Raw genomic sequence first — 27,284 nt, forward strand, 5'->3', positions numbered from 1 at the left:
AAAACTGTGGCATGCATGAGAGTTACAGGCTGAAGAGGGCTGCACAGCTGATCCCCTTGGTTTGTGTTAGTTAAAGATTTCCAGGGAATCAGATCCCCCCCTACAGGATTCAGTGGCCTCCTCCAGCCGGGCTCAGTGAGCAGTAAGCAAGTCTCACGTCTTGCTCCTCGGCTTGTGCATACACTCCTAGTCTCCAGCAGGGGAGAGCAGGAGTGGGGATTGGATCCTGGCTCCTTCTTCTGTCTCGCTGCATACATTTCCCAGTCCCCCTTCCCAGACAGAGCTGGATGCTCATTCTGACACGTTGGAACACAGCATGCAGTGGGAGAGAGCGCTAGCTGCCTGTTTGCCAGCCTTTTGAAACTGTAGGAAAAGCCAAGACAGGAGACAAGACTGATAAGGTAGGATGGTATATATGCAGGCGAAAGGAGGCAGCCACAAAACCTGTGCAGTTCATATGTCTTAGCTTTTTAAAGGGTGGCAACTCTAGGTTTGGCTTTATGTGTATGCTTGTACTGAATAGGTGTCTGTAGTGAGAGATGGGAGCACATGTGCATGCATACACCACTGTGCAGCTATTTGATAGAGCTGATTCCATCTGATGCATAGATGTTTTCCTCTTCTGTCTCTCTTGCTCTGCTATGTGCATGTTTATGGCTCTGTGCATAGCACTGGCTGTAAGTGGGTGGGCATGTTACATCGTTAAAAGTGTATAAAGCTGGCTGGGAGACTGAGAGTCGTATTTTTTCCCGTCACTGTGTCTTGTAAACATTTTAAGACACAATAACTTCCTGTAAAGCCATGCAGTGCACAGCAGAGCCCATGTACCCAGGCTTCATGGCACTAACGGGCATCAACACGTACCCACAAGCGTCCAATTCACAGCTTGTGGCTCAATGACACACACTTGCTAAACATGGTTAGAAAAGGGATGATGTCTCCTTTATTTGATGAGCAGGGTGATTGCCAAATGCATCCACTTGTCAATTAACGCAGAGCATGATAATCTCACTGTCACACTATTTTTTTATTGTTATTAATATTTTCTAAAGTGACATTTTCCATGGCTGTACAATAAATAAAACATGGGTAATACATGTAACATACAGTTGTATAACCTTTGTGCACCTTTACTGCAGTGGCAAATTCATCCATAATTTTAGTACCTATTAACCAGGTAACTTAGTCACCTAGAAAAATGAGTCACAGCTGAATATTACTAGTTCATCAAGAGCTTATACAAATGCAAATAACACAGTACATGAGTAAGAGCTCAGTGAGTCTCTGTGTGTATGTTCACGACCATCAACTTGTAATAATATTTGCCATGTATTACAAGCCTCTTAGTCATTTTAAAATGGATGTACATCATGTACTCTGGAATATGTTGTATGCCTTTGTGATGTTACTGCATAATAACTTGTGTCAATCAGCATCAAACCTACAGCATAACCTGTGTTTTGAGGATGTTAGCTGAGAATTATCACAGCCTCCAAATTGTTGCTAAATTTTCAAAGCGTTATATCTGTCTGTAGTGGTATCAGTACCATCTGCCAAGGCACTACAACAGAGTTGTGTGTATAAACACAGAAAACGGCATGTGTCCCCACAGCACAAACACACAAACTTTGCGTTTGCCTATTGTGAATAGATATCTTTCGAAACATGTATAATGCAGCAGCAAAGGTCCATGGCATCTACAAGCGCTGGATGGACATACCTGCAAGATTTATAGAAAAGTCATTAGAAATAAGTAATTTGGAAGGAAATGTTTAACGTTGTTTTAACAAGTTGAGTTTTGCATAAACCAATAGCTAATCTGGGGGTGGGGGACACTGACGATATTTGGGGTGATGTTAATCGTTGGTTGTTTTTAGAATTACTAGCTGTGATTACATTTTGTTCTTTCATTCCTTTTGATGTTTTTTGTTCTTACAAGCTGTTAGAAGCTTACTTGTCATAATTTTGGAAATATGGGGGCTGCCATTGCAGTTCTACAAATACTAGCTTAGTCTTTTTAATACTGATACTCGTGTGTGTTTTATTTTCTTGGGATGTGCGTATATGGAACAAGTATGCAGGTCATGTGCTCCTATAAGTCTCTGAAATTCTTATCCTACGTATTTGTTCCAGGCAGAAGAACATTGAAAATATTATAGGTGGAGAAACAGGATTATTGTCAGGCTACTTGTATTTGCAGGAGGAGGTTATCACTGGCGACTTTCGTAGTTCTCACACACCATATAAAGCCTGCTTATTGATATAGTATAATACAAGGATCTTTTTTTTTTTTTTATTCCCCAAGTTACCATGTAAGATAAAAACATTGCAATTTTGGTGAACTAATGGTTGCAGCAAACGGTTTAGCCATAAAATCAATCCCTGGTACTTGGATTTTTGAGGTGGTTCATTTTCCACTAACCTAAAAAGGGGGGGGGGGGATTACATGCTGTATTTGTTTCCTCGTTGTGTGTTCTTCTTCCTTTTTTTACTTTTTCAAATTTGGTGCATTTATTAAATATTTTATATTTTTTTAGTATATCTAAAAAGTTCCTTAAAAAAGATGAAGTATCTGCAAATAAACATTACATAAAAAATAACTATAGCAGGCTTTCCTTAGGGCCCTTTTACTCTTAATACGTTAGTATGCGATAGTACGCTTTTTTTCTTTTCTCCATAGCCATGCATCATGAATAAAAAAACTTCCAGTCAAAACGTGTATAGTGGGAACATGGACATTACTTTGAAAATCAGTTTCCTTTCAGTTAGAACTGAGAACAACTGATTAAAGAGGAACTGCAGTGAAAATAATGTAATAAAAATAATAAAAAAGTGCTTAATTTGTACAATAATTATGAATAAATGATTTAGTCAGTGTTGGCTCATTGTAAAATCTTTCCTCTCTCTGATTTACATGATGACATTTATCACATGGTGAAATTTTTACTGCTGGCAAGTTATGTCACTGGAAGGAGATGTTGCTTACTTTTTTGGCAGTTTTAAACAGGGATATCCCACAAGGCAACAAGGCTCCCACAATGATGTCAGTACCTCAGTGCTGTGAGGCACTGACATTTGTGGGAGGAGTTTTATCACAAAATCAGCCATACAGAGCCCTCTGATGATCCGTTTAAGAAAAGGAATAGATTTCTCATGGCAAAAGGGGTATCCGCTACTGATTGGGATGAAGTTCAATTCTTGGTTACGGTTTCTCTTTAAGTGTAAAAGGACCCTTTTACTGAATGTTTGTATACAATATGCATGTGCATTTCCTTATCTGCAAGGATCTTTTTTTAGTTGGGATCCCCATTCTCGTATAATTTGTGAACCACTGTAGAGCAATCTTTAACTTGCGGCTGTACAACTAAAGGTAGCCACTAACTGTCCAATTTCTAGCGAAAAATCGTTCGAGCGATCAGAAATTCTGATCGGAAGTGAAATATTGTAATAAATCGTTCACTACACCATCAACGAACCAATCTTTACTTCCTATCTATCGCAACCAACAAGAAAATCCAAATTTTGGTTCGACGAAAATTCATTCGGGCGACATTTTTTCTCACTCGTTCATAATCGATTTTGTCCACCAATGGAGATTATTTACAACCAATCCAATCAGAATTTCTGATCGCTCGAACGATTTTTCGCTAGAAATTGGGCCGTTAGTGGCCACCTTAAACTAATAAGTGTCAAGCAATTCTTGGCCCCTGTTCAATTAAAGCTGCCCATACATGACTCAAGATTGTGGTCAGATCGACCTACTAATTCAATAATTTTATAGAATCCTGTGCCACAACATGATCAATTTCTACCTGAAATTGGTCAAATGGATCAATCCGGAATGGCAGAAAAATCTTGGTTGTAAGGTCTCGATTATGTGCACAGTGGTAAGACCGCCGGACCCCCTGCAGGAGTGGCCTCAAGTTTCATGCTGAAATCTATTGGAAATCAATGGGCACTGTGTGTGCAGCGATAGATATATCTAATGTTCAATCTGGACCCTACATTGTGTGATGGCCGGCGTAACTTTTTCTCCTAGGTGATATTTTAACACAAAATCGACAAAATGACTTTTAAGTCACCAGCCAGTAAGAAACTAATCTGTTTGCGCAGTTCTCCCGTCACTGCAGCCCACTCCTTCTGCTCAGCAGCCAATTATTTGGTGATCACTGTGATTGGCTCAGGGTGATCAGAGGGAAAGGAGCCAATGAAATCATCTCCTGACTAAATCCCAGAGCTCTGTGCCAAGCAAAGAGAAAGTAACCCAGGAACAAGCACCACTCATAATGTTCAAAATATATACACTGATCTTTATTAAACAATGATCAATCGCAAATTATTGTGCACCCAAAGGACATCCAAATAATTAAAAACACCTAAAACATCCCATAAAACTCCAAGCCATTATATCCGTTTGCAAAAATAATCATTCCATGCACTATAGTATGTAATATCAACACTGGGGGCTCAGAAAAGTTCCCCCAGGTTGTATGAACCCGGGTTCAGTATTATGTAAAGTGCAGAAAGTATTTTCCAAAAAATGCTTTTACTCAATCACCGTGAAACCTATATCATCAATTAAAAAAATCTACTACCTGAAATATGACAAACAATACACAAAGTGCTTGAATAGTGCAATTGGTGCAAATAGGTGCTGCAGCCAACAGGTGTGGCAAAGAGAGACGGAGGATCCCCTCTAAACAACCCCTCTAGTTTGCGAGGAGAGGAGAAACCGTCAAGTCGACAGCAGAGCAAGTGGGCTGCAACAATGGGGGAGCGGTGCAAATGCTGAGAGACTGGTCTATCCATACTGAAAGTGATCAAAACCATGTGCTTAAAGGAAACCTCAGGGAAAATGTATGTTAATGTAAAGCAGATTAACTTACCTGGGGCTTCCTCCAGCCCCTGGAAGCCTATGTGTTCCTCACCACAGCTCCGCTCTCAGCGGGTTGCCCAGGGTCCCTTCCATAGTAGCTGCCGTCCTGGTGAGGACAATGGCTTCTGCGCCTGTGCAGAATGCTCTTGGCGAAGGAAGTGTGACTGCAAGCGGCACAGCGGTGAAGGACACATAAGTTTGCAGGGTCTGGAGGAGGCCCCAGGTAAGCAAATCTGCTTTACATTATTTTGCCTGATGTTTTCTTTAACAACTTCAAGACCACAGGCTTACACCCCCCTAGTAACCAGGCTATTTTTCAGAATACAGGGCTGTGCAGCTTTGTCAGTGTGGTGCACAGCCCTAAAACTAAGCACACAAATGATTTTTTTCCTCCCTTTTCTTGTTCTTAAAGTGGACCCAAATTAAAAATACAAGATTTCAGAAATATAATCTATGTTCTAAGTGATAATAATAAATAGCAGACTTTTTCAGTTGCATGATGACAAATATAAAATATTTTACACCTATTGGAGAAACCCCTCCCTTCCTTTTTAAATTGCCTGGACAGGATCCGGCAAACTGGTGGAGTAGATGGTGTTCAGCAAAGGAGGAATTGCTAATGGCTGCCACCTGTATAACCCTAGTTATGAAAAGAGAAGGGTGAGAAGCATGCACTGAGATGCTCATAGGCTTGAAGGATTGTTTATTTATCTTTGTATGTGTCAGTGGTGCAACTAAATATTTTCAATTAAAAAAATGTTTGGTTTGGGTCCACTTTAACCACTTCCGGGTTTCAGGTGGTTTTGCTGATCTGTGCTGCGGGGGCTCTTCAGCCCGCAGCACAGATCAGATAGCAGCCAGGGCGATTAGACTTCTCACCCCCCCCCCCTTTTTTTTCACCACTAGGGGGATGGCCTGCTGTGGGGGTCTGACCGCCGCCGGCTGTTTGCGCTTGCGGGGAGTTCTTCAAAGCCCCCCTCCAGCGCTTTCTGGCCTCCTTCCCTCCCTCCCCCTGTGAGCAGCGCAGGACGGAAATCCTTCAGCCTATCAGATGCCGGTGATCCCCGGCCAATCAGAGGCCGGGGATCGCCGATCTCCTCTACGGCGCTGCTGCGCAGCAGCGCCGTATGTATGTAAACAGCGGGGAAGATTTTCCCCGCGTGTTTACATTTACCCTGCGAACCGCGATCGGAGGCTCGCAGGGTGTTCACAGAGACACCCTCCGTGAACTGACATGGAACGGTTTCCATGGAAACCACTTCAGGATTCAGGGGCGTACTTATGCGTACGCAGAATCCTGAAGTGGTTAATAGGATACTCTTTCGGAGGTTTTTGATCACTGCTGAGATCTTTGTTTTTTTATTTATTAACAAAAAAAAGGCTTTTCCCCAGAATTTGGAAAATGTCAATTTTTTTTAAAAAGTGAACCCAAGGTAAGAGTGATATGGAGGCTGACATATTTATATCCTTAAGCAATACCAGTTGCTTGGCTGTCCTGCTGATCCTCTGCCTCTAATTTCAGCCATAAACCTTGAACAAGCATATGCAGATCTGGTACTTCTGATGATATTCTCAGATCTGATAACTACTAGATCCGTCAAATAGATCCGATCTGATTGAAAATTGTACCATGTAGATGAGGCTTAAAACCGTCATAGTACACTAGCAATGTTGGCATATTGAGTCCTCAATTAGATGTCGATTGCCTCCACTGTTATTGTTTTTTTCTATAATACACTTTTTTTTAACGTTTCTACATTTTTTTTTTTTTTATAATACATGCTCTACTTACTTACTTTTGGGGACTAGGTAGGTCACATGATGTATGCATGTTTGGAGTAATGTTTACATTCTGTGATCTTGTGTGTTTATTCAGTGATATACAGATATTTACTTACCATCTACTGAGTATGTACAAAAGACATTTTACTAGTTATAGTCCTATCATAATTTTGCTCTCTCTCATTGAAACCATGTAGTCCCTGCTGTAATCCCTATCATTTGCCACAGATCTGCTAGTGCTGTAAATGTTTTCAACAACTTGAAAGGACATGCATTGATGTGTGTACACAGCCTTGCTGCATACACACTAACAATGCATGTAGCCCATTGGGGATCAGGACATTATCTCCTTGAGCAACATCGCTTGGCCGGGCCACACACACGTGTGTCGGCTGTGTAGCTAAGGACACGCTGTGTTGCTATGTGGGGAGATGACGAGGGCTTTGTGTGTGGTTTCACACAGCGGGCAGGGGAGCTGTGCGAATAATGGGATCGGCGGGGAATCGGCGACACTGGGGTTGGGTAGATCTGCCCGGCGGATCACTCACAGGTTGGGGGTGGCAGGCCACGTACACTCAAGGCATGTTGCCTGTCGGGGGGGCAGGACCTGATCACCTTGGGCGACATTGTCAGGCCACACACGTGCGTGCACAGTAGATTTGCACAGTAGATTGGTCTGGGGTCGCCTGCTGCTGTACACATCCCCGATTGTTGGCTAAGGCACTCGTTATTGGCTGTCTCAGCTGACTTAAGTCAGGTTTGTGTATGAGACTACCTGGGGTATGTTTGTCATAAAACACTATTCAGTTAGGTGTCTGTGCAGAAGTTTTGGTTTTGTGGCAGGCAGCACTATTATCAGCAGCATGTTTGGCTACCAGCACCTGATCCCTTTAACATCCCTCCTCCCAATGCTGAATCTCATCCATCCTTTAATTTTAAAACTTTTCCTGAAGCATGAGGACCCATTCTCACTTGTAAAAGCAAAACGCTTGCAATTAGTACTGGTATTTTGCATTGATGATTTTACCGCAATTAAATGCAGTAAAATCACTGTACACTCTTGTGATTTTTTTTTTCTTTTATAACGATTGCGATTAGCGCTATTTTAGCATTGTGATCATGATCACTCTAAAATCGCAAGAAAATGCTGTATGTAGCGCATTAAGCAATCACTGCTGATCATCAATCGCCAGCGATCGCGGCAGTGAGATCTGCCATATACTTAATATTGCCCTAGAGTTTTAAAAAGCACTAGCGTTCACCGGTGATTAGCGGTAATCACCCCAGTGTGACTGGGCCCTAAAACCGGACTTGTAACTCTGACTTATAAATCTGTCCCTTACTAAAGAATACCTTACACTAGCACCAAAATTAATCCATCCTGGGCCAAATATGGCTTATTGCTGGTATAACCCCATGGGTGCCCACAGCAGCTATGTATTATCTAAGTACTGGTGTCCAAATAAAAAGTGCCAAATTCAGCATGTTCAAGTTATGAAACATCTCTCAGATATGTAACCAAGGTGTAAAAGACACTTCCTATCTACAGTGGGTTGCAAAAGTATTCGCCCCCTTGACGTTTTCCACATTTTGTCACATTACTGCCACAAACTTGAATCAATTTTATTGGAATTCCACATGAAAGACCAATGCAAAGTGGTGTACACATGAGAAGTGGAACGAAAATCATACATGATTCCAAACTTTTTCTACAAATAGCTGCAAAGTGGGGTGTGCGTAGTTATATGGCCCCCTGAGTCAATACTTTGTAGAACCACCTTTTGCTGCAATTACAGCTGCCAGTCTTTTAGGGTATGTCTCTATCAGCTTTGCACATCTAGAGACTGAAATCCTTGCCCATTCTTCTTTGCAAAACAGCTCCATCTCAGTCAGATTAGATGGACAGCGTTTGTGAACAGCAGTTTTCAGATCTTGCCACAGATTCTCGATTGGATTTAGATCTGGACTTTGACTGGGCCATTCTAACACATGAATATGTTTTGTTTTGTTTTAAACCATTCCATTGTTGCCCTGGCTTTATGTTTAGGGTTGTTGTCCTGCTGGAAGGTGAACCTCCACCCCAGTCTCAAGTCTTTTGCAGACTCCAAGAGGTTTTCTTCCAAGATTGCCCTGTATATGGCTCCATCCATCTTCCTATCAACTCTGACCAGCTTCCCTGTCCCTGCTGAAGAGAAGCACCCCCAGAGCATGATGCTGCCACCACCATATTTGACAGTGGGGATGGTGTGTTCAGAGAGATGTGCAGTGTTCATTTTCCGTCACACATAGCATTTTGCATTTTGGCCAAAATGTTCCATTTTGGTCTCATCTGACCAGAGCACCTTCTTCCACATGTTTGCTGTGTCCCCCACATGGCTTGTGGCAAACTGCAAATGGGACTTCTTATGCTTTTCTGTGAACAATGGCTACCTTCTTGCCACTCATCCATAAAGGCCAACTTTGTGCAGTGCACGACTAATAGTTGTCCTATGGACAGATTCCCCCACCTGAGCTGTAGATCTCTGTAGCTCGTCCTGAGTCACCATGGGCCTCTTGGCTGCATTTCTGATTAGCGCTTTCCTTGTTTGGCCTGTGAGTTTAGGTGGACGGCCTTGTCTTGGTAGGTTTACAGTTGTGCCATACCCCTTCCATTTGTGAATGATTGCTTGAACAGTGCTCCTTTGGGATGTTCAAGGCTTTGGAAACCTTTTTGTAGCCTACGCCTACTTTTACATTTCTTAATAACTTTATCCCTGAACTGTCTGGTGTGTTCTTTGGACTTCATGGTGTTGTTGCTCCCAATATTCTCTTAGACAACCTCTGAGGCCATCATAGAGCAGCTGTATTTGTACTGACATTAGATTACACACAGGTGCACTCTATTTAGCCATTAGCACGCATCAGGCAATGTCTATGGGCAACTGACTGCACTCAGACCAAAAGGGGCCGAATAATTACGCACACCCCACTTTGCAATTATTTATTTGTAAAAAAATGTTTGGAATCATGTGTGATTTTCGTTCCACTTCTCACGTGTACACCACTTTGTATTGGTCTTTCACGTGGAATTCCAATAAAATTGATTGTTTGTGGCAGTTATGTGACAAAATGTGGAAAATTTCAAGGGGGCCGAATACTTTTGCAAGCCACTGTAGGATGTGCCAGTATCTCCTAACAGTGAATGTGGGTACAGATTATAAAGACATGGTTGCATAGTGGATCGCACTGGGTCCCTTGTTGAATCCCAGCCAGGGCGCACTCTGCATGGGGTTTGTATGTGCTCCCCATGTCTGTGTGGGTTTTCTCCAAGCACTCCGGTTACTTCCAACATCCCAAAAAAGTGTACAGATAAGTGCATTGGCTTACCCCTTACAAAATTGGCCCTAGACTATGATGGACATATGACTATGGTAGGGATTAGATTGTGAGCTCCTCTGAAGGGCAGTTAGTGACAGGGCTATATATGCTCTGCAAAGTCCTGCGGAAGTTGTCAACGCTATATAAATAATAATAATGATCATTCACTAAGATCTGTGTGGCAAAAATATAATGTGAGGTAAATTATTAAAAAATAAATAAAAACAAAATTGAAGCATATTCACTAAGATTTTCACACATGCGGTTATAGTTTGGTAGATTATCAAACAACAAATGACAGTTTACAAAGGTTTTTTTACCTCTTGCGAATTTCATTCAGTATTTGGTGGATTATTGCAGTGCATGGTAAATGGAAGCCAAATCTGATGCAGAAAGCATTCCTTATTATAATATTACTTATACTGTAAATCAGTGTTTCTCAACCTGGGGTCTGCGGACCCCTGGGAGTACATCGGCAGCTGTCAGGGGGCCCCCCAGGGGCCGCAGACGAAATGGCGGATCTCGTCCCCAGGAGAGAAGTGTCAGGCAGGTCAGGCAATGTCGGTGGCATGGGGCGCAGCAACTTACTTAGCTCCGTTCCCGTGTGGACTCCTGACGCCCGGCTCTGCTCCTGTTCGGGCTCTCCTCCTGTCGCCGCCTCGCGTCCTGTCACCATGGTTACCTGGCAGCCTCTCATGACTTCAGAGTTGCCAGAAATAACCATAGCAGGAAGACTTGACGAGAGGAGAAGAGCCCAGCAAGAGGAGTCTGGCGGGAACGGGGCTATGTAAGACTGTACTGGGGCACTACCTGGCTATATATACTGGAACACTTATAGCTCGCTAACTTCACTTGGGCACCACCTGTACCTGGCTATCTATTCTGGAGCACCACCTGGCTAATCCTATTCTGGGGCACCACCTTTACCTGGCTATCTATAGTGGAGCACCTATAGCTCTCTTTGAATGGGGGTACATTTGCCTAGGGATAACTCACAAAGGGGTACACATGCGGAAAAGGTTGAGAACCACTGCTGTAAAGAACAAGTCCAAGCTGTGTAAAATTAACATAAAATCAGTATCAGCTCCAAACGATTAGCATTACTACACAAAAATTTTTTTGAGGGAATTGTGTTATACAAACATACGAAATAAGGAAAATAGTTTTCCTTACCTGTCCATTCTTACTTCTCTCAGAAATTGCTGTTTGATAATTTACCTCACAATTGTATTAATGTACCTTGCATATTTGCTGATTTATCTCACTGGTCTGTAATTTTTGTTTCTCATACAGTAACTGCCTGTGTGAATTGACATTTGACTAATGCGCTAGGAATAGCTGCTGCGCTTTGAAATCACGCACGCACTTTGTGTAGAGATTCCCAGAGCAATTATGATACACGTTGTTTGGAAGTGCTGTACAGTGCTTCCAATTTGGATTTGTTCTGTGTGAGTAAAGTTTATTACACTTACCGGGTGTCCTGATGTCCAGCTTCCACCTGTAGCCCTGCACCTTACCGAAAGAGGCTATAGGTGCTTCTCTAGCTCCAATCAGAGGTGTGGCTTTTCTGGAAGGGGGCAGGGCTACAGACAGAAGCCAGATATGGGAACACCCAGTAAGTATCATTTTATTTAAGAACAATTGGCCCCAAATCGCTTTTGGAAAAGTGACTCGTTTTTTTTTTTTCTTAACGCATATACTTTACATTGGAGCACAAACACTTACAACATGTTGCATTACCTGTGATTGTGATTATCCCTAATTGCAATAGCTCTAGTGCAGAGATCCCCAACCCTGTCCTCAAGGCCCACCCAACCGTACATGTTTTGCAGGAAACCGCACAATCACAGGTGGGGTAATTATTGTCTCAGCAGAGCTGATTATCCACCTCTGTGAATTTCCACAAAACAGGCACCGTTGGTGGGCATTGAGGACAACGGTTTTAGTGGGTTCTGAAACATCGATATTCATTGGCAAGCACTTTTTGGAATTGCCGGCGATTGTTGGCCATCCAAAAAACGCTGCCAAAAACGATCTAGTGGGTTCCAGCCCAAAATTTGGTAAAATAAATCAGTAGTTTTCTTCTTTATCGCATGCAGTAATGCTTTGTGAATTGAGCCCAATGTGGTTTTGGGAATCCTAAACTCGATTCTATGGCAAGAACACAATAACATTAGCTGTTACACAAATGCACATATGCCTGCTTAACAGTGCATGCTCCTGCTAAAATTGCAGATCTACACACACATGACCTGGTTCTAAAAACTCATTGGGTTCATGTGCAGTACAGCACCAGCTAAAGTTTACATGTGTCAGTTTGTTGTTAATCATTTGACTACATAGGTGTTGAAAAGGAGTAACAATGGCTGATCCTCTGCACTGTACAGCTAATTAATTCTGTGTGAAAGCTACGAAAATTGATAGATGGGAGTGTTAGTTGCCAGTCACTACACCAGGTGTTCAAAATAAAAAAAAGTAAAGTCTCCTACCATGTGAACATGTAATTAACTTATTAGCCTTGCAGCAGGGTGGATGTTTCTGGGAGGACTTTTGGCAATAATACTCTTAACAGAGTAATACAGTATGAAACAAAGCATAAACCTTAAATATCTGTCTGACTGCATAACCAATTCATAAAACATTTAATGTTTTGAGTTTTTTTATTTGCCGACTCATAGATCACGTGTGTATGTCTGTCTCTCTCTCTCTCTCTCTCTCTATAGAGATAGATAGAGATAGATATATAGAGATAGAGATATAGATATAGATATATAATTTATAGAGCTAGATATAGAATAGAGATTTATAAATATATAGGGTGGGCCATTTATATGGATACACCTTAATAAAATGGGAATGGTTGGTGATATTAACTTCTTGTTTGTAGCACATTAGTATGTGTGGGTGGTGACCATGGCGGCCATTTTGAAGCCGGCCATTTTGAATCCAACTTTTTTTTCAATAGGAAGTGGGTCATGTGACACATCAAACTTATTGGGAATTTCACAAGAAATGAATGGTGTGCTTGGTTTTAACGTAACTTTATTCTTTCATGAGTTATTTACAAGTTTCTGACCACTTATAAAATGTGTTCAATGTGCTGCCCATTGTGTTGGATTGTCAATGCAACCCTCTTCTCTCACTCTTCATACACTGATAGCAACACCGCAGGAGAAATGCTAGCACAGGTTTCCAGTATCCGTAGTTTCAGGTGCTGCACATCTCGTATCTTCACAGCATAGACAATTGCCTTCACATGACTGTGTGGTATATGGGGTACAAAGACAGTGGGGTGATTCTTCATCAATGGAAACCTCAAGGCCACTGGATATGCAAAATTGCTACATGATGATGTTTCCCTCTTTATGCACTGAAGCTGGCATGTTCCCTGAGTTTTTTTCAGCAAGATGGTGCACCACCACATTATGGGTGTCAGGTCCGAGCATTCCTAGATGAACAGTTTCCTGGAAAGTGGATTGGTCATCGTGGGCCAGTTGAATGGCCCCCAAGGTCTCCCGATCTGAGCCCCTAAGACTTTTTTTTTGTTTTTTGTTTTGTTTTGGGTCATCTGAAGGCAATTGTCTATGATGTGAACATATGAGATGTGCAGCACCTGAAACTACGGATTCTGGATAGATAGAGAGAGAGAGTATGTATAAAGACATCCTGGGAGCAACCTTTCCCTTTATTGGTGCGGATAGTAAAGATGGAGACATATTTAACAGTTTATAGGCAGAGTCTAAAGGCCCCTTTCTTGACTCTGCGGTTTATTATTTTCCATATGGGCCGATAAAGTCGGCATATTGTGACGGGACTCACATTGTTGGTATATAGGGATTATACCAGGTTTTTTTTTTCATTACTGACCCCTCACTTTTTTTTTTTTTCACGGATGCGTGCCAGTGTTATATTATGTAACTTGCCCCTTATACATCTTGCATTTCACACAGATATTGGCGACTTCCAAGCAGCTGGTTTTGATATTAGTGACGCACATTAACCAGCCTGACACCGGTAGTGCTATTCTTTCCGTATTCTGTGTTCCACACCTAACACAGAGTGCCCGGACCCTATCGGGGAGTTTTTTTTTTAAGCCGCCACCAAGCGATCTGTGTTCGCCTTCCTGTATATACATGTGGGCATGTTAAACATTGCCAAGAATTACTAATCACTGGCCATTGTACTGGTTACGAAGGTGGAGACACGTCACCAGGAGGTACTAGCCAGATCCCACGATAAAAGATGGGGTGTATCTATTTATTGGACTACCACGCTACATACCTACTTGAACTTCTCGGACCTCTGCTCCCACAGGGTAAATACGTAGGGTGGTTTCTCTCTATCTTCACCTAGCAGACAAAACTCTGCTGATGTAATCTTTGTGTATCATGCTGCCACCATACAACAAATTTTCAATGTCTTTTTCAGTGTCATTTTCTTCTCTGTATGTATCTTCACAGTCTCCTGGCTAATTAGCCCTGTGTTCATTTAGACACATAATTGTTTTCTAGGATTGCATAAGTTTTTTACCCCAGAGCTGTTTAGCCCCCATTTTGTGGATATTCAGAGCATTTGGGAGGACATGATAATGTTGTACTTAGTAATTATGAATTACAGTATTGGTTAAGCAATCGGGCAGATATTTGAGTACATTTGTCAAGGTTGTGAAAAAGCAGAATTTGAGCACACTGATGGTACTGGAATTTTGGCTATAATTTATCATTTTTAATATCCATAAACTGCAGAAAGGCTTGTGCCGAGTCTCTTTATATACATGACAACTTTTATATGGAAAATTTAATTCTAGTTTAAACATGCTAAATTCAAGCCTGCTATCTCAACGCAGAGTTCACTGCTTAGTCAAGTGTTTGGAACAAGCATGCAGGATCAGAGTTTAAAGAGGAACTTAAACACCGGATTGAACTTCATCTCATTCAGTAGCTTATACACCCTTTCCCACTAGAAATTTTTACCTTTTCTAATAGATCATTGGTGGGTCTGTGTGGCTGATATTGTGGTGAAAACCCATCCACCGTGTGATATCCTGACAGTTTACGGTCTGTGAACCTTATTGCATTGTGGGAAATAAAGACTTATTACAACTGCCAATCGAGCAATATCTCCCTCTGTGCATAGAACTCTCAGTAAACAAACATTCCATATAAATCACCTGGCAGAACTAATGCTAGGTACACATAAGATAAGAGAATCAATCGGAAAATCAAGCGGAAAAATGAATCGAAAATCAGTCGAACAGAAAATCTACTGAAAAAATCAGAAACATTTCACTACCTGTGATAATCTCAAAATGTAAATCAGGCCTAATCTGTAAATAAATACTGTAACAAATAAGCAATTTTAACTATTCTTTTCACTACAGTTCCTCTTTAAGCTCTTCATTTTCCAATGTCTTTGTGCTTATTTCATGCCAGGTTCTGAGTTTGTAAAGTCAGGAACAGGATGGCTAATCGGGATTCTTGCTTTATTTAAAGATTCAGTTCACCTTTACGTATTTTTAATACATTTAAAACCTATCAATTTCAGACATAAAATGTACATTTTACGATTACCGTTACATTGCAGTTTTCTTAAATGGTTTGCACAGCACGATGGAGTGCGGTAAGCACTTTCTCCTTGCCGTGCTGGGTCCCTGCTTCGAATCCCAGCCAGGGCACTATCTGCACAGAGTTTGCGTAGGTTTCCTCTGGGAACTCCAGTTTCCTCCCACATCCCAAAAACATACGGATAAGTTTCCCCAGTTTAATGCTTCCTCATAAATTGACCCTAGACTAAACAATATATATGTTACGGCCAAAACCAGAAATTGGCCAATTCTAGAATTGGCCGGCCGTTTCCAGAACTGGCCGATTTGACGTCGGTCAAAGTCCAAAATGCTGGGGATTTCTGACATTGGCCGGCCAGTTTGCAAAGTGGCCAAAGTCCAAAATGTAAAAGTCCCGTGTCCTTTCCAACAGCATGAAAGGCACTCAAAACTTTCTTTGCTCTAAAAGATACAAAATAGCATGATAACCTTAAAGAGAACCCGAGGTGGGATTTAATTATGTTAGTGGGGCACAGAGGCTGGTTGTGCACACTAACAGCAGCCTCTGTTGCCCCATGGTGTGCCTCCACGACCCCCCTGCGTGCCGATATCCCCACCGCAGTGCTAGCGACACACAGCATGTCGCCAGCACAGTGTTTACCTATGTCGTGTCTGTCAGCGCCGCTCCCCCGCCTCCTCTGTATCGGCGCTACCCGCCCGCGTCCCTTCCCTCCCGCTGATTGGAGGGAAGGGACGCGGGCGGGTAGTTAAGTGACAAGACAATTTACAATGTACAGCGCTGCGTAAGATGATGGCACTATACAAATTCTAAAGAATGATAATAATCAACAATCAAAGGTTGTTGCACCAGCAGATCACAGGTCCCGAGCTATTCACCACTGGCAGCCTTATAATTCCTAATTCCTAGAACACCCTGAGTGCTTTCTGAACAATGAGCTGGATACATTATGACCTAACTTCTTTGGTCTTCCTCTGACTGGAGTTAAGGGTAATTGGAAATGTCTCCCTGCTCTGCCTGACTTTGAGTTGGATATTGACAAGTGTCCAGGCAGAAGCATAACAATGGCTCCACCCTGCCATCACGGGTGGCCTAGAAGCTGCAGCTGGGGTGGGAAGGTCATGTATGTAGTAATGCAGAACGGCAGAGGAGTGGTTTGTTATGTATTACCTGGTTGAAAATACAGGTCCCCTTTCCTCTTCAGTGTGCAAGTGCTGTGCAGCCAACCAATCACCATGTGGCTTCCGTCCCTGTCACCTGACAGGATACTGAAGGCACATGGTGATTGCTTGGCTGCTCGACACTTGCACAGTGAAGAGGGACCTGTATCGCCACTGGGAGAAGGTAATGTGCTCAAGGTTTTCTCAGCACGCCTATCTTCTGACTCTGTGGTTGTTTTTCTAAGTCATCTTGAGCTAGTCTTGTTTAGAGAGTATTGAGGATCCAAATCCAGATTTTTTTTTTCTTTGTCTGTGTCTTGTTTCTGTAGTATATGTTGCATCCAATTCGCTTTTTTTTTTTTTTTTTTTTGTAAATTCGGTATGTTGGTTTGTCAATTGTAATAAATCTTGATTTGTTATATTGATCTAGGATTGTCTGTAAATGAGAGCTAATATTCTTTGTAACATTCCACATGCATATAAAAAGACAGATTGCACGCTAGTTTATCTGGTTGTTTTTTTTTGTTTTTGTTTTTTTTTTTGCTTTTTTGGGGGGGGGGGCTTTTTTTTATATGGTTTTGTATATCAATACTGGATTGAGGTTGACAAAAACACTATTTGCTATATTTATTTTAGCTGAAATATCTTCTTCAGCTCCTCGTGTTTTTGTTACCACACTACCAAAGTAGGTGAAAGAATCCACACACCCGTAAGCATCTTCACTGCCTTTCTTAGGCAAGTATCTCTGTTGACATTTATTCTCTTTTCCTTTTTTCTCTGTCATTTATCTTTAATCCCATGACACTCTTCTACCTCTAATTTTAACAATTTATCTTGCATATCTCTGAAGCATTGCACCAGAAAACAAATGTCATCTACAAAATCCAAATCTTTTAACTTGTCATATAGCCACCATTGCAATCCTCTTCTTCTTCTTTCATCCTTTCATCTCTCTTTTCATAGTATGAGCTAACCATAGCTGAAAAAATGTTGCTGAGTGAATGCAACCGTGTTGAACCCCTGAATTTTCTGTAAATGGATTACTGAACTTTCCCTAATCTTGATACAGTCTGTTGAGCAAAATTGGTTGGACAAGTCGTGTTTTTTTTTTTTTTTTTTTCAATAAAAGTAAACCATATAACTGCAAGTTCTGCATGTCTTCACAATGTGGCATTTAGCATTGATACTGCAATACGTACACTAGTTACCACAGATTCTGGACTGTGGCTACTTCTCTGTGTAGGTGGAAGAGGTCTTTCCATGATGATGGGGAAGTACTACAGCTGACATTTCCTTTGACCCTTATTTAACCTTTAAAAGCATGGTGCACTATGCAGTAATGTACAATAACTTATTGTGTCTGCTCACCATCTTACAACAGTTAAGCATGATTACATTGTGAAAAATAATTACATTTACTGTATGATACTGCAATTTTGCTGTTCTTTAGTTTGTGCTTGTGATGTGTGTACCATTTACAGTCAGAGAAATAAAAAATTTTTTTTGTCATATTAGTTTTCAATTTTTTTTATTTTTGAAGAATTTTCAATTTTCTAGAATCCAGTTGAGGAAAATTATGATCACCTGAGTTGGAAACATTTCTGTCCTTCCTGCTGTAGTTGTATGAAAAGTTGGTTGGTTTTGATAATTGCTGATTTTGTATGTGAACAATATATATATGTAGATTATAAAATTAAGTATCAGTTTATCATTTTTAAGTTTGTGTCACGTTTTCCTACTTTTATTCATTACTTATGACAAAACAGATAACTATTGACATTGAAGTATGTCTCAAAAAAAAAAAAAAAAAAAAAACATAAAAAAAATTCAGTTGATGTACAATATCGATAACTTATGATCAGCACACCATTTTACAAACATCCTGACCTAGGAAAACAGAGGAATTGGGCCAATCAAGGCCAGCAGCTAGAGACTTTGAATTATTTGAATTTAATTCACTCCCTGGATCAGTTGTAGTTGCATGTTAGAAGAAATGTTAGCTTATTACTGTTTATCACGTTAAAATATAAATTGGGAACATTTTAAGACATTTTCTACTGCTGTATTATCTCTTAACCTCCCTGGTGTTCAATATCCCCAGGATTTCTGAGCAAAAAGTGATCTAATTTATTTTTATAACCTTCTGTTTTTTTTTTTTTTCCGTGTAACTTGCCAAAATGTGTCAAGCAAGGGTCTAGTATACAGAGCAGGAGAGTATTGACGTGTATGCACATCAATACTGTTCACAGCATATTTTATTTTGACGCCATCAGTACTGCCAGGGAGGTTAATTCTTAAATCCCTTGCAATCTTCTAGCACAGGGGATCCCAAACGTATTGGGTCGAATGCCGGGACAATATACTTCATACTGCTGGGGGGCCGGAGTGTACATAAAATGATGTAGAAGTCTTTGTGGGCCAGACAGTGAAGCATACCCAGGTGACAACCTGCAGTCCAGTTGGACAGCAGTGTCACCTGATGTGAAATTTGATTGAAAACTAGCAAACTACTGCTTTCTGGCTTCCATGTGGATGGGTGGTTCCAGCACTGCTATTCTATATGCGGACCACTAATATTTAAAGATGTAGCTTACCGCATCTATAAGTAATACGTTCTGTGTGTGTGGGGCCAGTAAAAAATCCTCAGGGGGCCACATTTGACCCGCGGGCCTTAGTTTGAGGACCACTGCTCTAGCAGATCATTGTAATCTTTGAAACGTTATGGTGGCTACAATATGTATATCCTTCAAGTAAAAAATGATGTGCCTGAATACAATGCTTACAGCCTCAGAAGAGGCACCTACCCGTGCAAAATGGCCACCAGGCTCACCTCCATTCCCGGCACCCACCGCTGACCAACTCTTTCACCATCCCCGGCATGTTTTCACTTGCTGTACATGTTGACCTTTACTGGAAGGACTGGCCATATACAAACCTTATCAAAAAATCACATCGATTTTACAATCACAACAGCAGTGCCCGTTATTTTGTTTTCTTCAATTGTTTCAATGCTTACAGTATATTCTAGGTCTGCAGTGTAGGAGTTGCACACCGGGAACAAGTATGCAAACCATTATCCTGGATCATTGGTTTAGTAAATACAGGGTGGGCCATTTATATGGATACACCTTAATAAAATGGGAATGGTTGGTGATATACAGTGGCTTGCAAAAGTATTCGGCCCCCTTGAAGTTTTCCACATTTTGTCACATTACTGCCACAAACATGAATCAATTTTATTGGAATTCCATGTGAAAGACCAATACAAAGTGGTGTACACGTGAGAAGTGGAACAAAAATCATAAATGATTCCAAACATTTTTTTTTTACAAATAACTGCAAAGTGGGGTGTGCATAATTATTCAGCCCTCTTTGGTCTGAGTGCAGTCAGTTGCCCATAGACATTGCCTGATGAGTGCTAATGACTAAATAGAGTGCACCTGTGTGTAATCTAATGTCAATACAAATACAGCTGCTCGGTGATGGCCTCAGAGGTTGTCTAAGAGAATATTGGGAGCAACAACACCATGAAGTCTAAAGAACACACCAGACAGGTCAGGGATAAGGTTATTGAGAAATTTAAAGCAGGCTTAGGCTACAAAAAGATTTCCAAAGTCTTGAACATCCCAAGGAGCACTGTTCAAGCGATCATTCAGAAATGGAAGGAGTATGGTACAACTGTAAACTTACCAAGACAAGGCGTCCACCTAAACTCACAGGCCGAACAAGGAGAGCGCTGATCAGAAATGCAGTCAAGAGGCCCATGGTGACTCTGGCCAAGCTGCAGAGATCTACAGCTCAGGTGGGGGAATCTGTCCATAGGACAACTTTTAGTCATGCACTGCACGAAGTTGGCCTTTATGGAAGAGTGGGCTTTATGGAACAGTGGCGAGAAGATAGCCATTGTTAACAGAAAAGCATAAGAAGTCCCATTTGCAGTTTGCCACAAGCCATGTGGGGGACACAGAAAACATGTGGAAGAAGGTGCTCTGGTCAGATGAGACCAAAATGGAACTTTTTGGCCAAAATGCAAAACGCTATGTGTGGCAGAAAACGAACACTGCACATCACTCTGAACACACCATCCCCACTGTCAAATATGGTGGTGGCAGCATCATGCTCTGGGGGTGCTTCTCTTCAGCAGGGACAGGGAAGCTGGTCAGAGTGGATGGTAAGATGGATGGAGCCAAATACAGGGCAATCTTGGAAGAAAACCTCTTGGAGTCTGCAAAAGACTTGACTGGGGCGGAGGTTCACCTTCCAGCAGGACAAGGACCCTAAACATAAAGCCAGGGCAACAATGGAATGGTTAAATAAAACATATCCATGTGTTTGGCCCAGTCAAAGTCCAGATCTAAATCCAATCGAGAATCTGTGGCAAGATCTGAAAACTGCTGTCTAAAAGAACAGGGTCCCAGCTTGATGACCTCATCATGCCAGGACCCAAAAACTAGAGACATCCTGAGAGTAGGGGAGCAACGGTCATCAGGTGAACAAGGAGAGGTGAGAGCCCCTCTGTGCCTGCCTTTATGGACACTTCGATAGCCAATCGGCATGGTTTTTGATCTGTGTGAGGAGAGATGTCAAGTGTTAAAAAAAAAAAAAAAAAAAAAAAAGCTAAATCTCCCCTATCTGGTGCATGCAGTGGCAGCAGGAGCATAGGGCCACAGCCTAGTGAAATTTACGCCATGGCAGAGATGGGACAACACTAATAGGGTGTAAATTTCAATAGGCTGCATCTGGAAGAGGTTACATATTTTTTTCCAATAACACTCCAGGACAGGTATACATTGAGACTTGGCTCCTCCCAGGAACAGGAAATATCCTTCAGCCTCTCTATAAATCAAACAAGGACCAAGGGTCAGGCAGTATTGGATATTTCCTGGTCCAGGAACCAGGTCTCTCTATGTGCTCGCTGTCCCGGAGAGCCTGGGTGGCTAGGGAAGGTGTTGGCACACAGTGGATCCTGCTACCTACAGAGGATCTGCTGGAGCTGGGAGTTACCTGTGGGGTTGCCGTTCTGGTTGCAGTTCCCAGCCCGGATGTTTCACCCTGTTGGTCGGCCTGGGGTGAGAAGGCAGCGCTTCAGGAAGGGCCGCACCGAAGACGCACCACGCGGAGGCAGCGGCAGGGAAGTTGGCGTCCGGATGATGCGCATGGCGGAGGCGTAAAGCGGAAGTCTTCCGGCCGCGACCTCGGAGAGTACTTCCGGGTCGCGTGACGTCACTTCCGCATCGCCGGGTGAAGAGGTGCGGCCGCCCGGAGTCCCAGTTGGTCTGCATCTCGGCGTCTCGCAGCACGGAAGGATGTCTGAGATAGAGCAGGAGCCAGGAAAGGTAAGATTGCTCTGCTGGGACCCGGGCAGCGGTGGTGACTCTTGTGGGAGCATTCAACCGTACGCAGCATGGAAAGTTTGGCTGCATGGTGCCTATATTGCAAAGGGTGCATTACAAGCATAGGCTGTGGCTATGCAATGATGTATTACCTATTAAGCATTATTTTTATGTTTTTGCATACATAGGCTTATATTGACTTTGAAGTGCATATTGTGTTAATGAGAAACTTCTGAAAAAGTTTAACTTATGCAGACTTATGTTATTAATCAGTATATTGCATATAACTTTTGCTTAGTCATATTGGTATAGGTTAAAACCTATAGATAAATATTGCTTTACTTCACATGGTATTTTTGTAGGATACAATTAGCTTTATGTTTTTTTGTGTGTATTTCAGGGCACTTCTACAAATGTACCTGACCCTGCAAAGACCACTAAACGGTGCCCTGTGTGCAATACAAAGGTCAATCCTGCATCAACAAAAATTTTATGCAAGGATTGTACCTACAAAGTAATGAAACAAGAATCTGCCTCTCAGAGAGATATTCAGGCTCTGAGGCAAGATCTAAAAGACACACTTAAAGAATTTAGAGCTAGTGCAACTCCTTCCAAAACAGACACACCAGCTGAAGATTCCGATCAGGTCGTTCATATTAAAGTACCTGAAGCGGTTACGCATAAGAAAGCTACTACTAAAACTAATAAACCAATTATCCTATCAGAGGAGGAAGAAATTAGCGATAATGATGACGTTTCGGCAAGTTCTGTTGAAGCACAGGAAATGGAAAATAAACCCTCTAAGTTTAAATTTCCTGTGGCTGAAACTGAAATGCTATTAACAGCAATATATGAAGATTTAAATTTAAATAAAGCAAGTACTGAACCTAGTTCTCTACATGATAAATTATATGAAGGTATGGAAAATCCGCAAGAGTTGAATTTTCCAGTACATCAGACAACAAAAAATTTAATTTCAAGTCAATGGAAAAATCCAGACAAAAAGTTATTTATGTCCAGAGGATTCAAGAGACGTTTTCCCTTTTCAGATGAGGACTGTAAAATGTGGGACAAAAGCCCTAAACTAGACTCAGCATTTTCACAAGTTAATAAGGATGATGAACTGGCATTTGAAGATCTTGGTCACTTAAAAGATCAATCAGATAAAAAGATTGAATATGCATTAAAAAGGTTGTGGCCTGCAATTTGTGCCAACTTTAGGCCTTCAGCTGCAACAACCTGCGTAGCAAGAATGCTCGCGCTATGGATGCAACAATTAGAAGATAATATCAATAAGGGTGCACCTAAAGACCAGATCATTAGTTCAATGACTGTGATGCATAAGGCAATTGCCTATATAATTGATGCTGCGTCAGAATCTATAAGACTGACAGCTAAGGCAGCAGGGATTTCTAATGTAGCCAGAAGAAATCTGTGGATTAAGACCTGGCATGGTAGCATGGCTTCAAAAAATAGAGTTTGTGCCATTCCAGTAGTAGGGGACACTCTCTTTGGGCCAGAGTTGGATGAGGTTCTTGAAAGAACCGCCAATAAGAAAAAATCATTTCCGAAAAAAAGGCAGTTTAAAACTGGGAAAAGGTTTTTTCGTCAGAACAGACAGACAGACAAACCTGAAATGCAAAACAAAAGAAGAAATTGGTCCTTCAATAAAGATCAAAAAAAGCCGGGACCAAGTTTCAAAACTCCATACACGCAAAATAAACAATGACACGCTAAAAGTGGGAGGAAGATTGGGCTATTTCCTTCCACATTGGAAGCAGATAACAAAAAGCCCGTTTATTATAGATCTAATAAGGAGGGGTTATCATATAGCTTTCAACACAAGACCTCCAAAAAAGTTTGTGATAACCAAGAGATTACTGTTGCCTCAACATCAGGAGGCATTAAAGGAGATCATCACAGATATGCTACAAAGGCAGGTGGTATCAGTAGTTCCAGTGATGCAAAGAGGCGAAGGCTTCTACTCAAAAGTATTCCTGGTTCAGAAACCGTCAGGGAAATACAGAATAATTCTCAATTTAAAACCAATCAATCCATACATAAGATACGAAAAGTTTCGGATGGAATCCATTTATTCCATAAAGAATCTACTGATACCAGATGGCTTTATGGCAAGTGTAGATCTGCAAGACGCTTACTGGCACATACCAATAGAACTAAATTCACAAAAGTTTCTGAGGTTTGCAGTGCAGATGGAAAAGGAGGTTCAGCATTTACAATTTCGCTGCCTCCCATTTGGCATAACATCGGCCCCCAGAATCTTCACGAAAGTGATGGGAGAACTAATCGCAGCAATACACAAAAGAGGAATTATTATAATTCCTTACCTAGACGACCTACTAATTCTAGCAAAAACTTTAGAAGAACTAGAGGAACACAAACGGATTGTACTAGTGCAGTTACAAGAGGCAGGCTGGATTGTGAGCAAAGAGAAATCGCAGCTTACTCCAACTCAGGAAATTTTATTCCTGGGGTTTGTAATAGACTCAGTGAAACAGAAAATTTTTCTTCCACAAGAAAAAATACAAAAGATTGTATCCGAAGTGAGTACATTTTGTGCACACCAATCAGTGACAATCAGACAAATTATGCAACTCCTCGGCCTGCTGTCTTAAGCAGCGCCAGCAATCCAGTGGGCGCTGAAACATACCAGGATTTTGCAGTCATGGATGTTGACCCAATGGGACAAGCATCAAGAGACACTAGACAGCAAAGTGACAGTGGATTCCCAAACGAAGGCCAGTTTGGAGTGGTGGCAAACATTGCAGCATCTCACCCAAGGCAGACTATGGTCGTTACCTATTCAGAAGATCCTGACGACAGACGCAAGTCTGTCAGGATGGGGAGCCCACGTGGACACTTTTCAGGTTCAGGGCGTATGGAGTCAAACGATGGCAGAACACTCATCGAACTTCAGGGAACTAATGGCAGTAAAGATGGCTCTAATCAGCACGATACATATTCTAAGGTCATCTCATGTTCAGATTCAGTCAGACAACTCGACGGTTGTCTCGTATCTGAATCGCCAGGGGGGCACGAGATCCAAAAGATTACTATTTCTAACTATGGAGATCCTGGATATAGCAGAACTCGAGTTACTATCCCTAACGGCAGTACACTTGAAAGGGGAATTAAACGTTCTGGCGGATCAATTGAGCAGGGTACAGACCTCAAATACAGAATGGTCCCTCAATCAAAATTTATTTCAGACAATAGTGAGCAATTGGGGACAACCACAAATAGATTTATTTGCGAACAAGGCCAACAGAAAGTGCGAACAGTTTTATTCCCTCAATGTCATGGACAATCCATTAGCAATCGATGCTCTGGCGCAGAACTGGAATCAGAGTTTACTGTATGCATTCCCACCGTTAAATTTGATTTCCCTGGTACTTCAAAAATTAATGAAGTCACAGTGCCAAATGATACTAATTGCCCCGAATTGGCCCAAGAGGGCCTGGTATCCGCTTCTCCTCTCAATGTTAACGAAGCAACCATGGGAAATACCGTTATCAGAAAATATGATACAGGTACAAGACCAGGCTGTGACCAATCTAGGAAAATGGAAACTTACAGCGTGGTATCTGAGAGGGCAGTCCTTGAAAGTAAGGGATTGTCTTCAAGAGTAGTGAATACTCTGTTAAAGAGTAGGAAAGAGAATACTCGTTTAATATACCAGAAGTACTGGAAGACTTTTAATTTATGGTTAGAAAACTCAAACTTCCAATCAACAGAAATGGCAACAATTTTAGAATTTCTGCAAGAGGGAGTAGAGAAAGGACTGGCCTTAAGCACAATTAAGGTCCAGATATCCGCTTTATCAGTTTATTTAGATAAGAAATTAGCATTAGACCCTCTAATTATTCGATTTGTCAAATCGGTGGAAAGGAATAGACCAGTAAGAGTCAGACAGTTCCCAAAGTGGGATCTATCTTTAGTCTTGCAGGCATTGACATCTGATGAATTTGATGAGGATTCTCTAAGGATGTGTACTCTGAAAACAGTATTTCTAGTAGCGATTACGTCTGCCAGACGGATTAGTGAACTACACGCACTATCATGTAAAGAACCATACTGCTCTTTCTTTGACGATCGCGTCGTTCTTAGAACAAGCCCGGAATTCCTGCCAAAGGTGGGAGACATGTTCCACAGAACACAAGAGATAATACTACCTTCTTTCTGCAGAGACCCAAAAACGGAAAAAGAAAGTAAACAGCATAAATTAGATGTTAGAGAAAATCTAATGTCTTACCTAGAAAAAGTGAGAGTTCAGAAAATCAGAGTCGTTATTCATCAACTATACAGGCAAATCCAAAGGATTAAAAACCTCCACAAAGACCATTGCCAAATGGATAAAGGATTGCATCATACAAGCATACAGCATTATGGGTAAGGATCCTCCAGAAAACTTAAGGGCCCATTCCACCAGGGCAGCCGCAACTACGTGGGCTTACAGGGCAGGTACATCACCGATGAATATCTGCAAGGCGGCGACCTGGAAGAATCTGGGAACATTCATGAGGCACTATCGATTGGACCGAATAACAGAGTCCGATCAAGACTTCGGAAGAACTGTCTTAAAGGCAGTTAGCCCACCCTGAGGTTGGTGATTGATTTCTTGCTTATCATCTCAATGTATACCTGTCCTGGAGTGTTATTGGAAAAACCAGGAGTTAGCTCACCTGGTAACGACATTTTAAGTAACACTCCAGGACAGGTGGGGGTACCCACCCCCATATATATCAAGTATTGCATGATATACATGTTATGTTATATGTTATATGTATGTAAATGTAATATAATAGGGTTATGTTGAGTATATTGTTCCTGTTCCTTTATATTATACTGCCTGACCCTTGGTCCTTGTTTGATTTATAGAGAGGCTGAAGGATATTTCCTGTTCCTGGGAGGAGCCAAGTCTCAATGTATACCTGTCCTGGAGTGTTACTTAAAATGTCGTTACCAGGTGAGCTAACTCCTGGTTTTTTCTTTATTTATTGCTTATTACTATATTTTGGTATGGCTGGCGGAGGACCAGCTATAGGGATTTGGATGCGTGCTGTGGTAAATTGGAGCATGCCGTCCAAATCGCACCAGCATGTGATTCAGATGGTATTATTTGACTGAATATTTGTGTGTGTGATTCACACCAGCATGTGATTTGTACAGATATTTGACAAAATAGGCAGTACTT

General features: G+C 41.7%; 1 protein-coding gene across 4 annotated transcripts in view; it reads left to right on the forward strand.

The window, feature by feature from the left end:
• The first annotated feature begins 201 nt into the window (after positions 1-201).
• Positions 202-27,284, forward strand: part of CDH22 (cadherin 22) — an 804,629-nt gene continuing 777,546 nt past the window's right edge. For all 4 annotated transcript variants that reach the window (XR_011025318.1, XR_011025319.1, XM_068263548.1 and 1 more), the window contains exon 1: positions 202-401. The gene's annotated coding sequence lies outside the window, so the exon portion shown is untranslated. The remainder of the gene's footprint in view (positions 402-27,284) is intronic.

This window comes from Hyperolius riggenbachi, chromosome 12, assembly GCF_040937935.1.
Source record: "Hyperolius riggenbachi isolate aHypRig1 chromosome 12, aHypRig1.pri, whole genome shotgun sequence".
NCBI classification, from domain to species: domain Eukaryota; kingdom Metazoa; phylum Chordata; class Amphibia; order Anura; family Hyperoliidae; genus Hyperolius; species Hyperolius riggenbachi.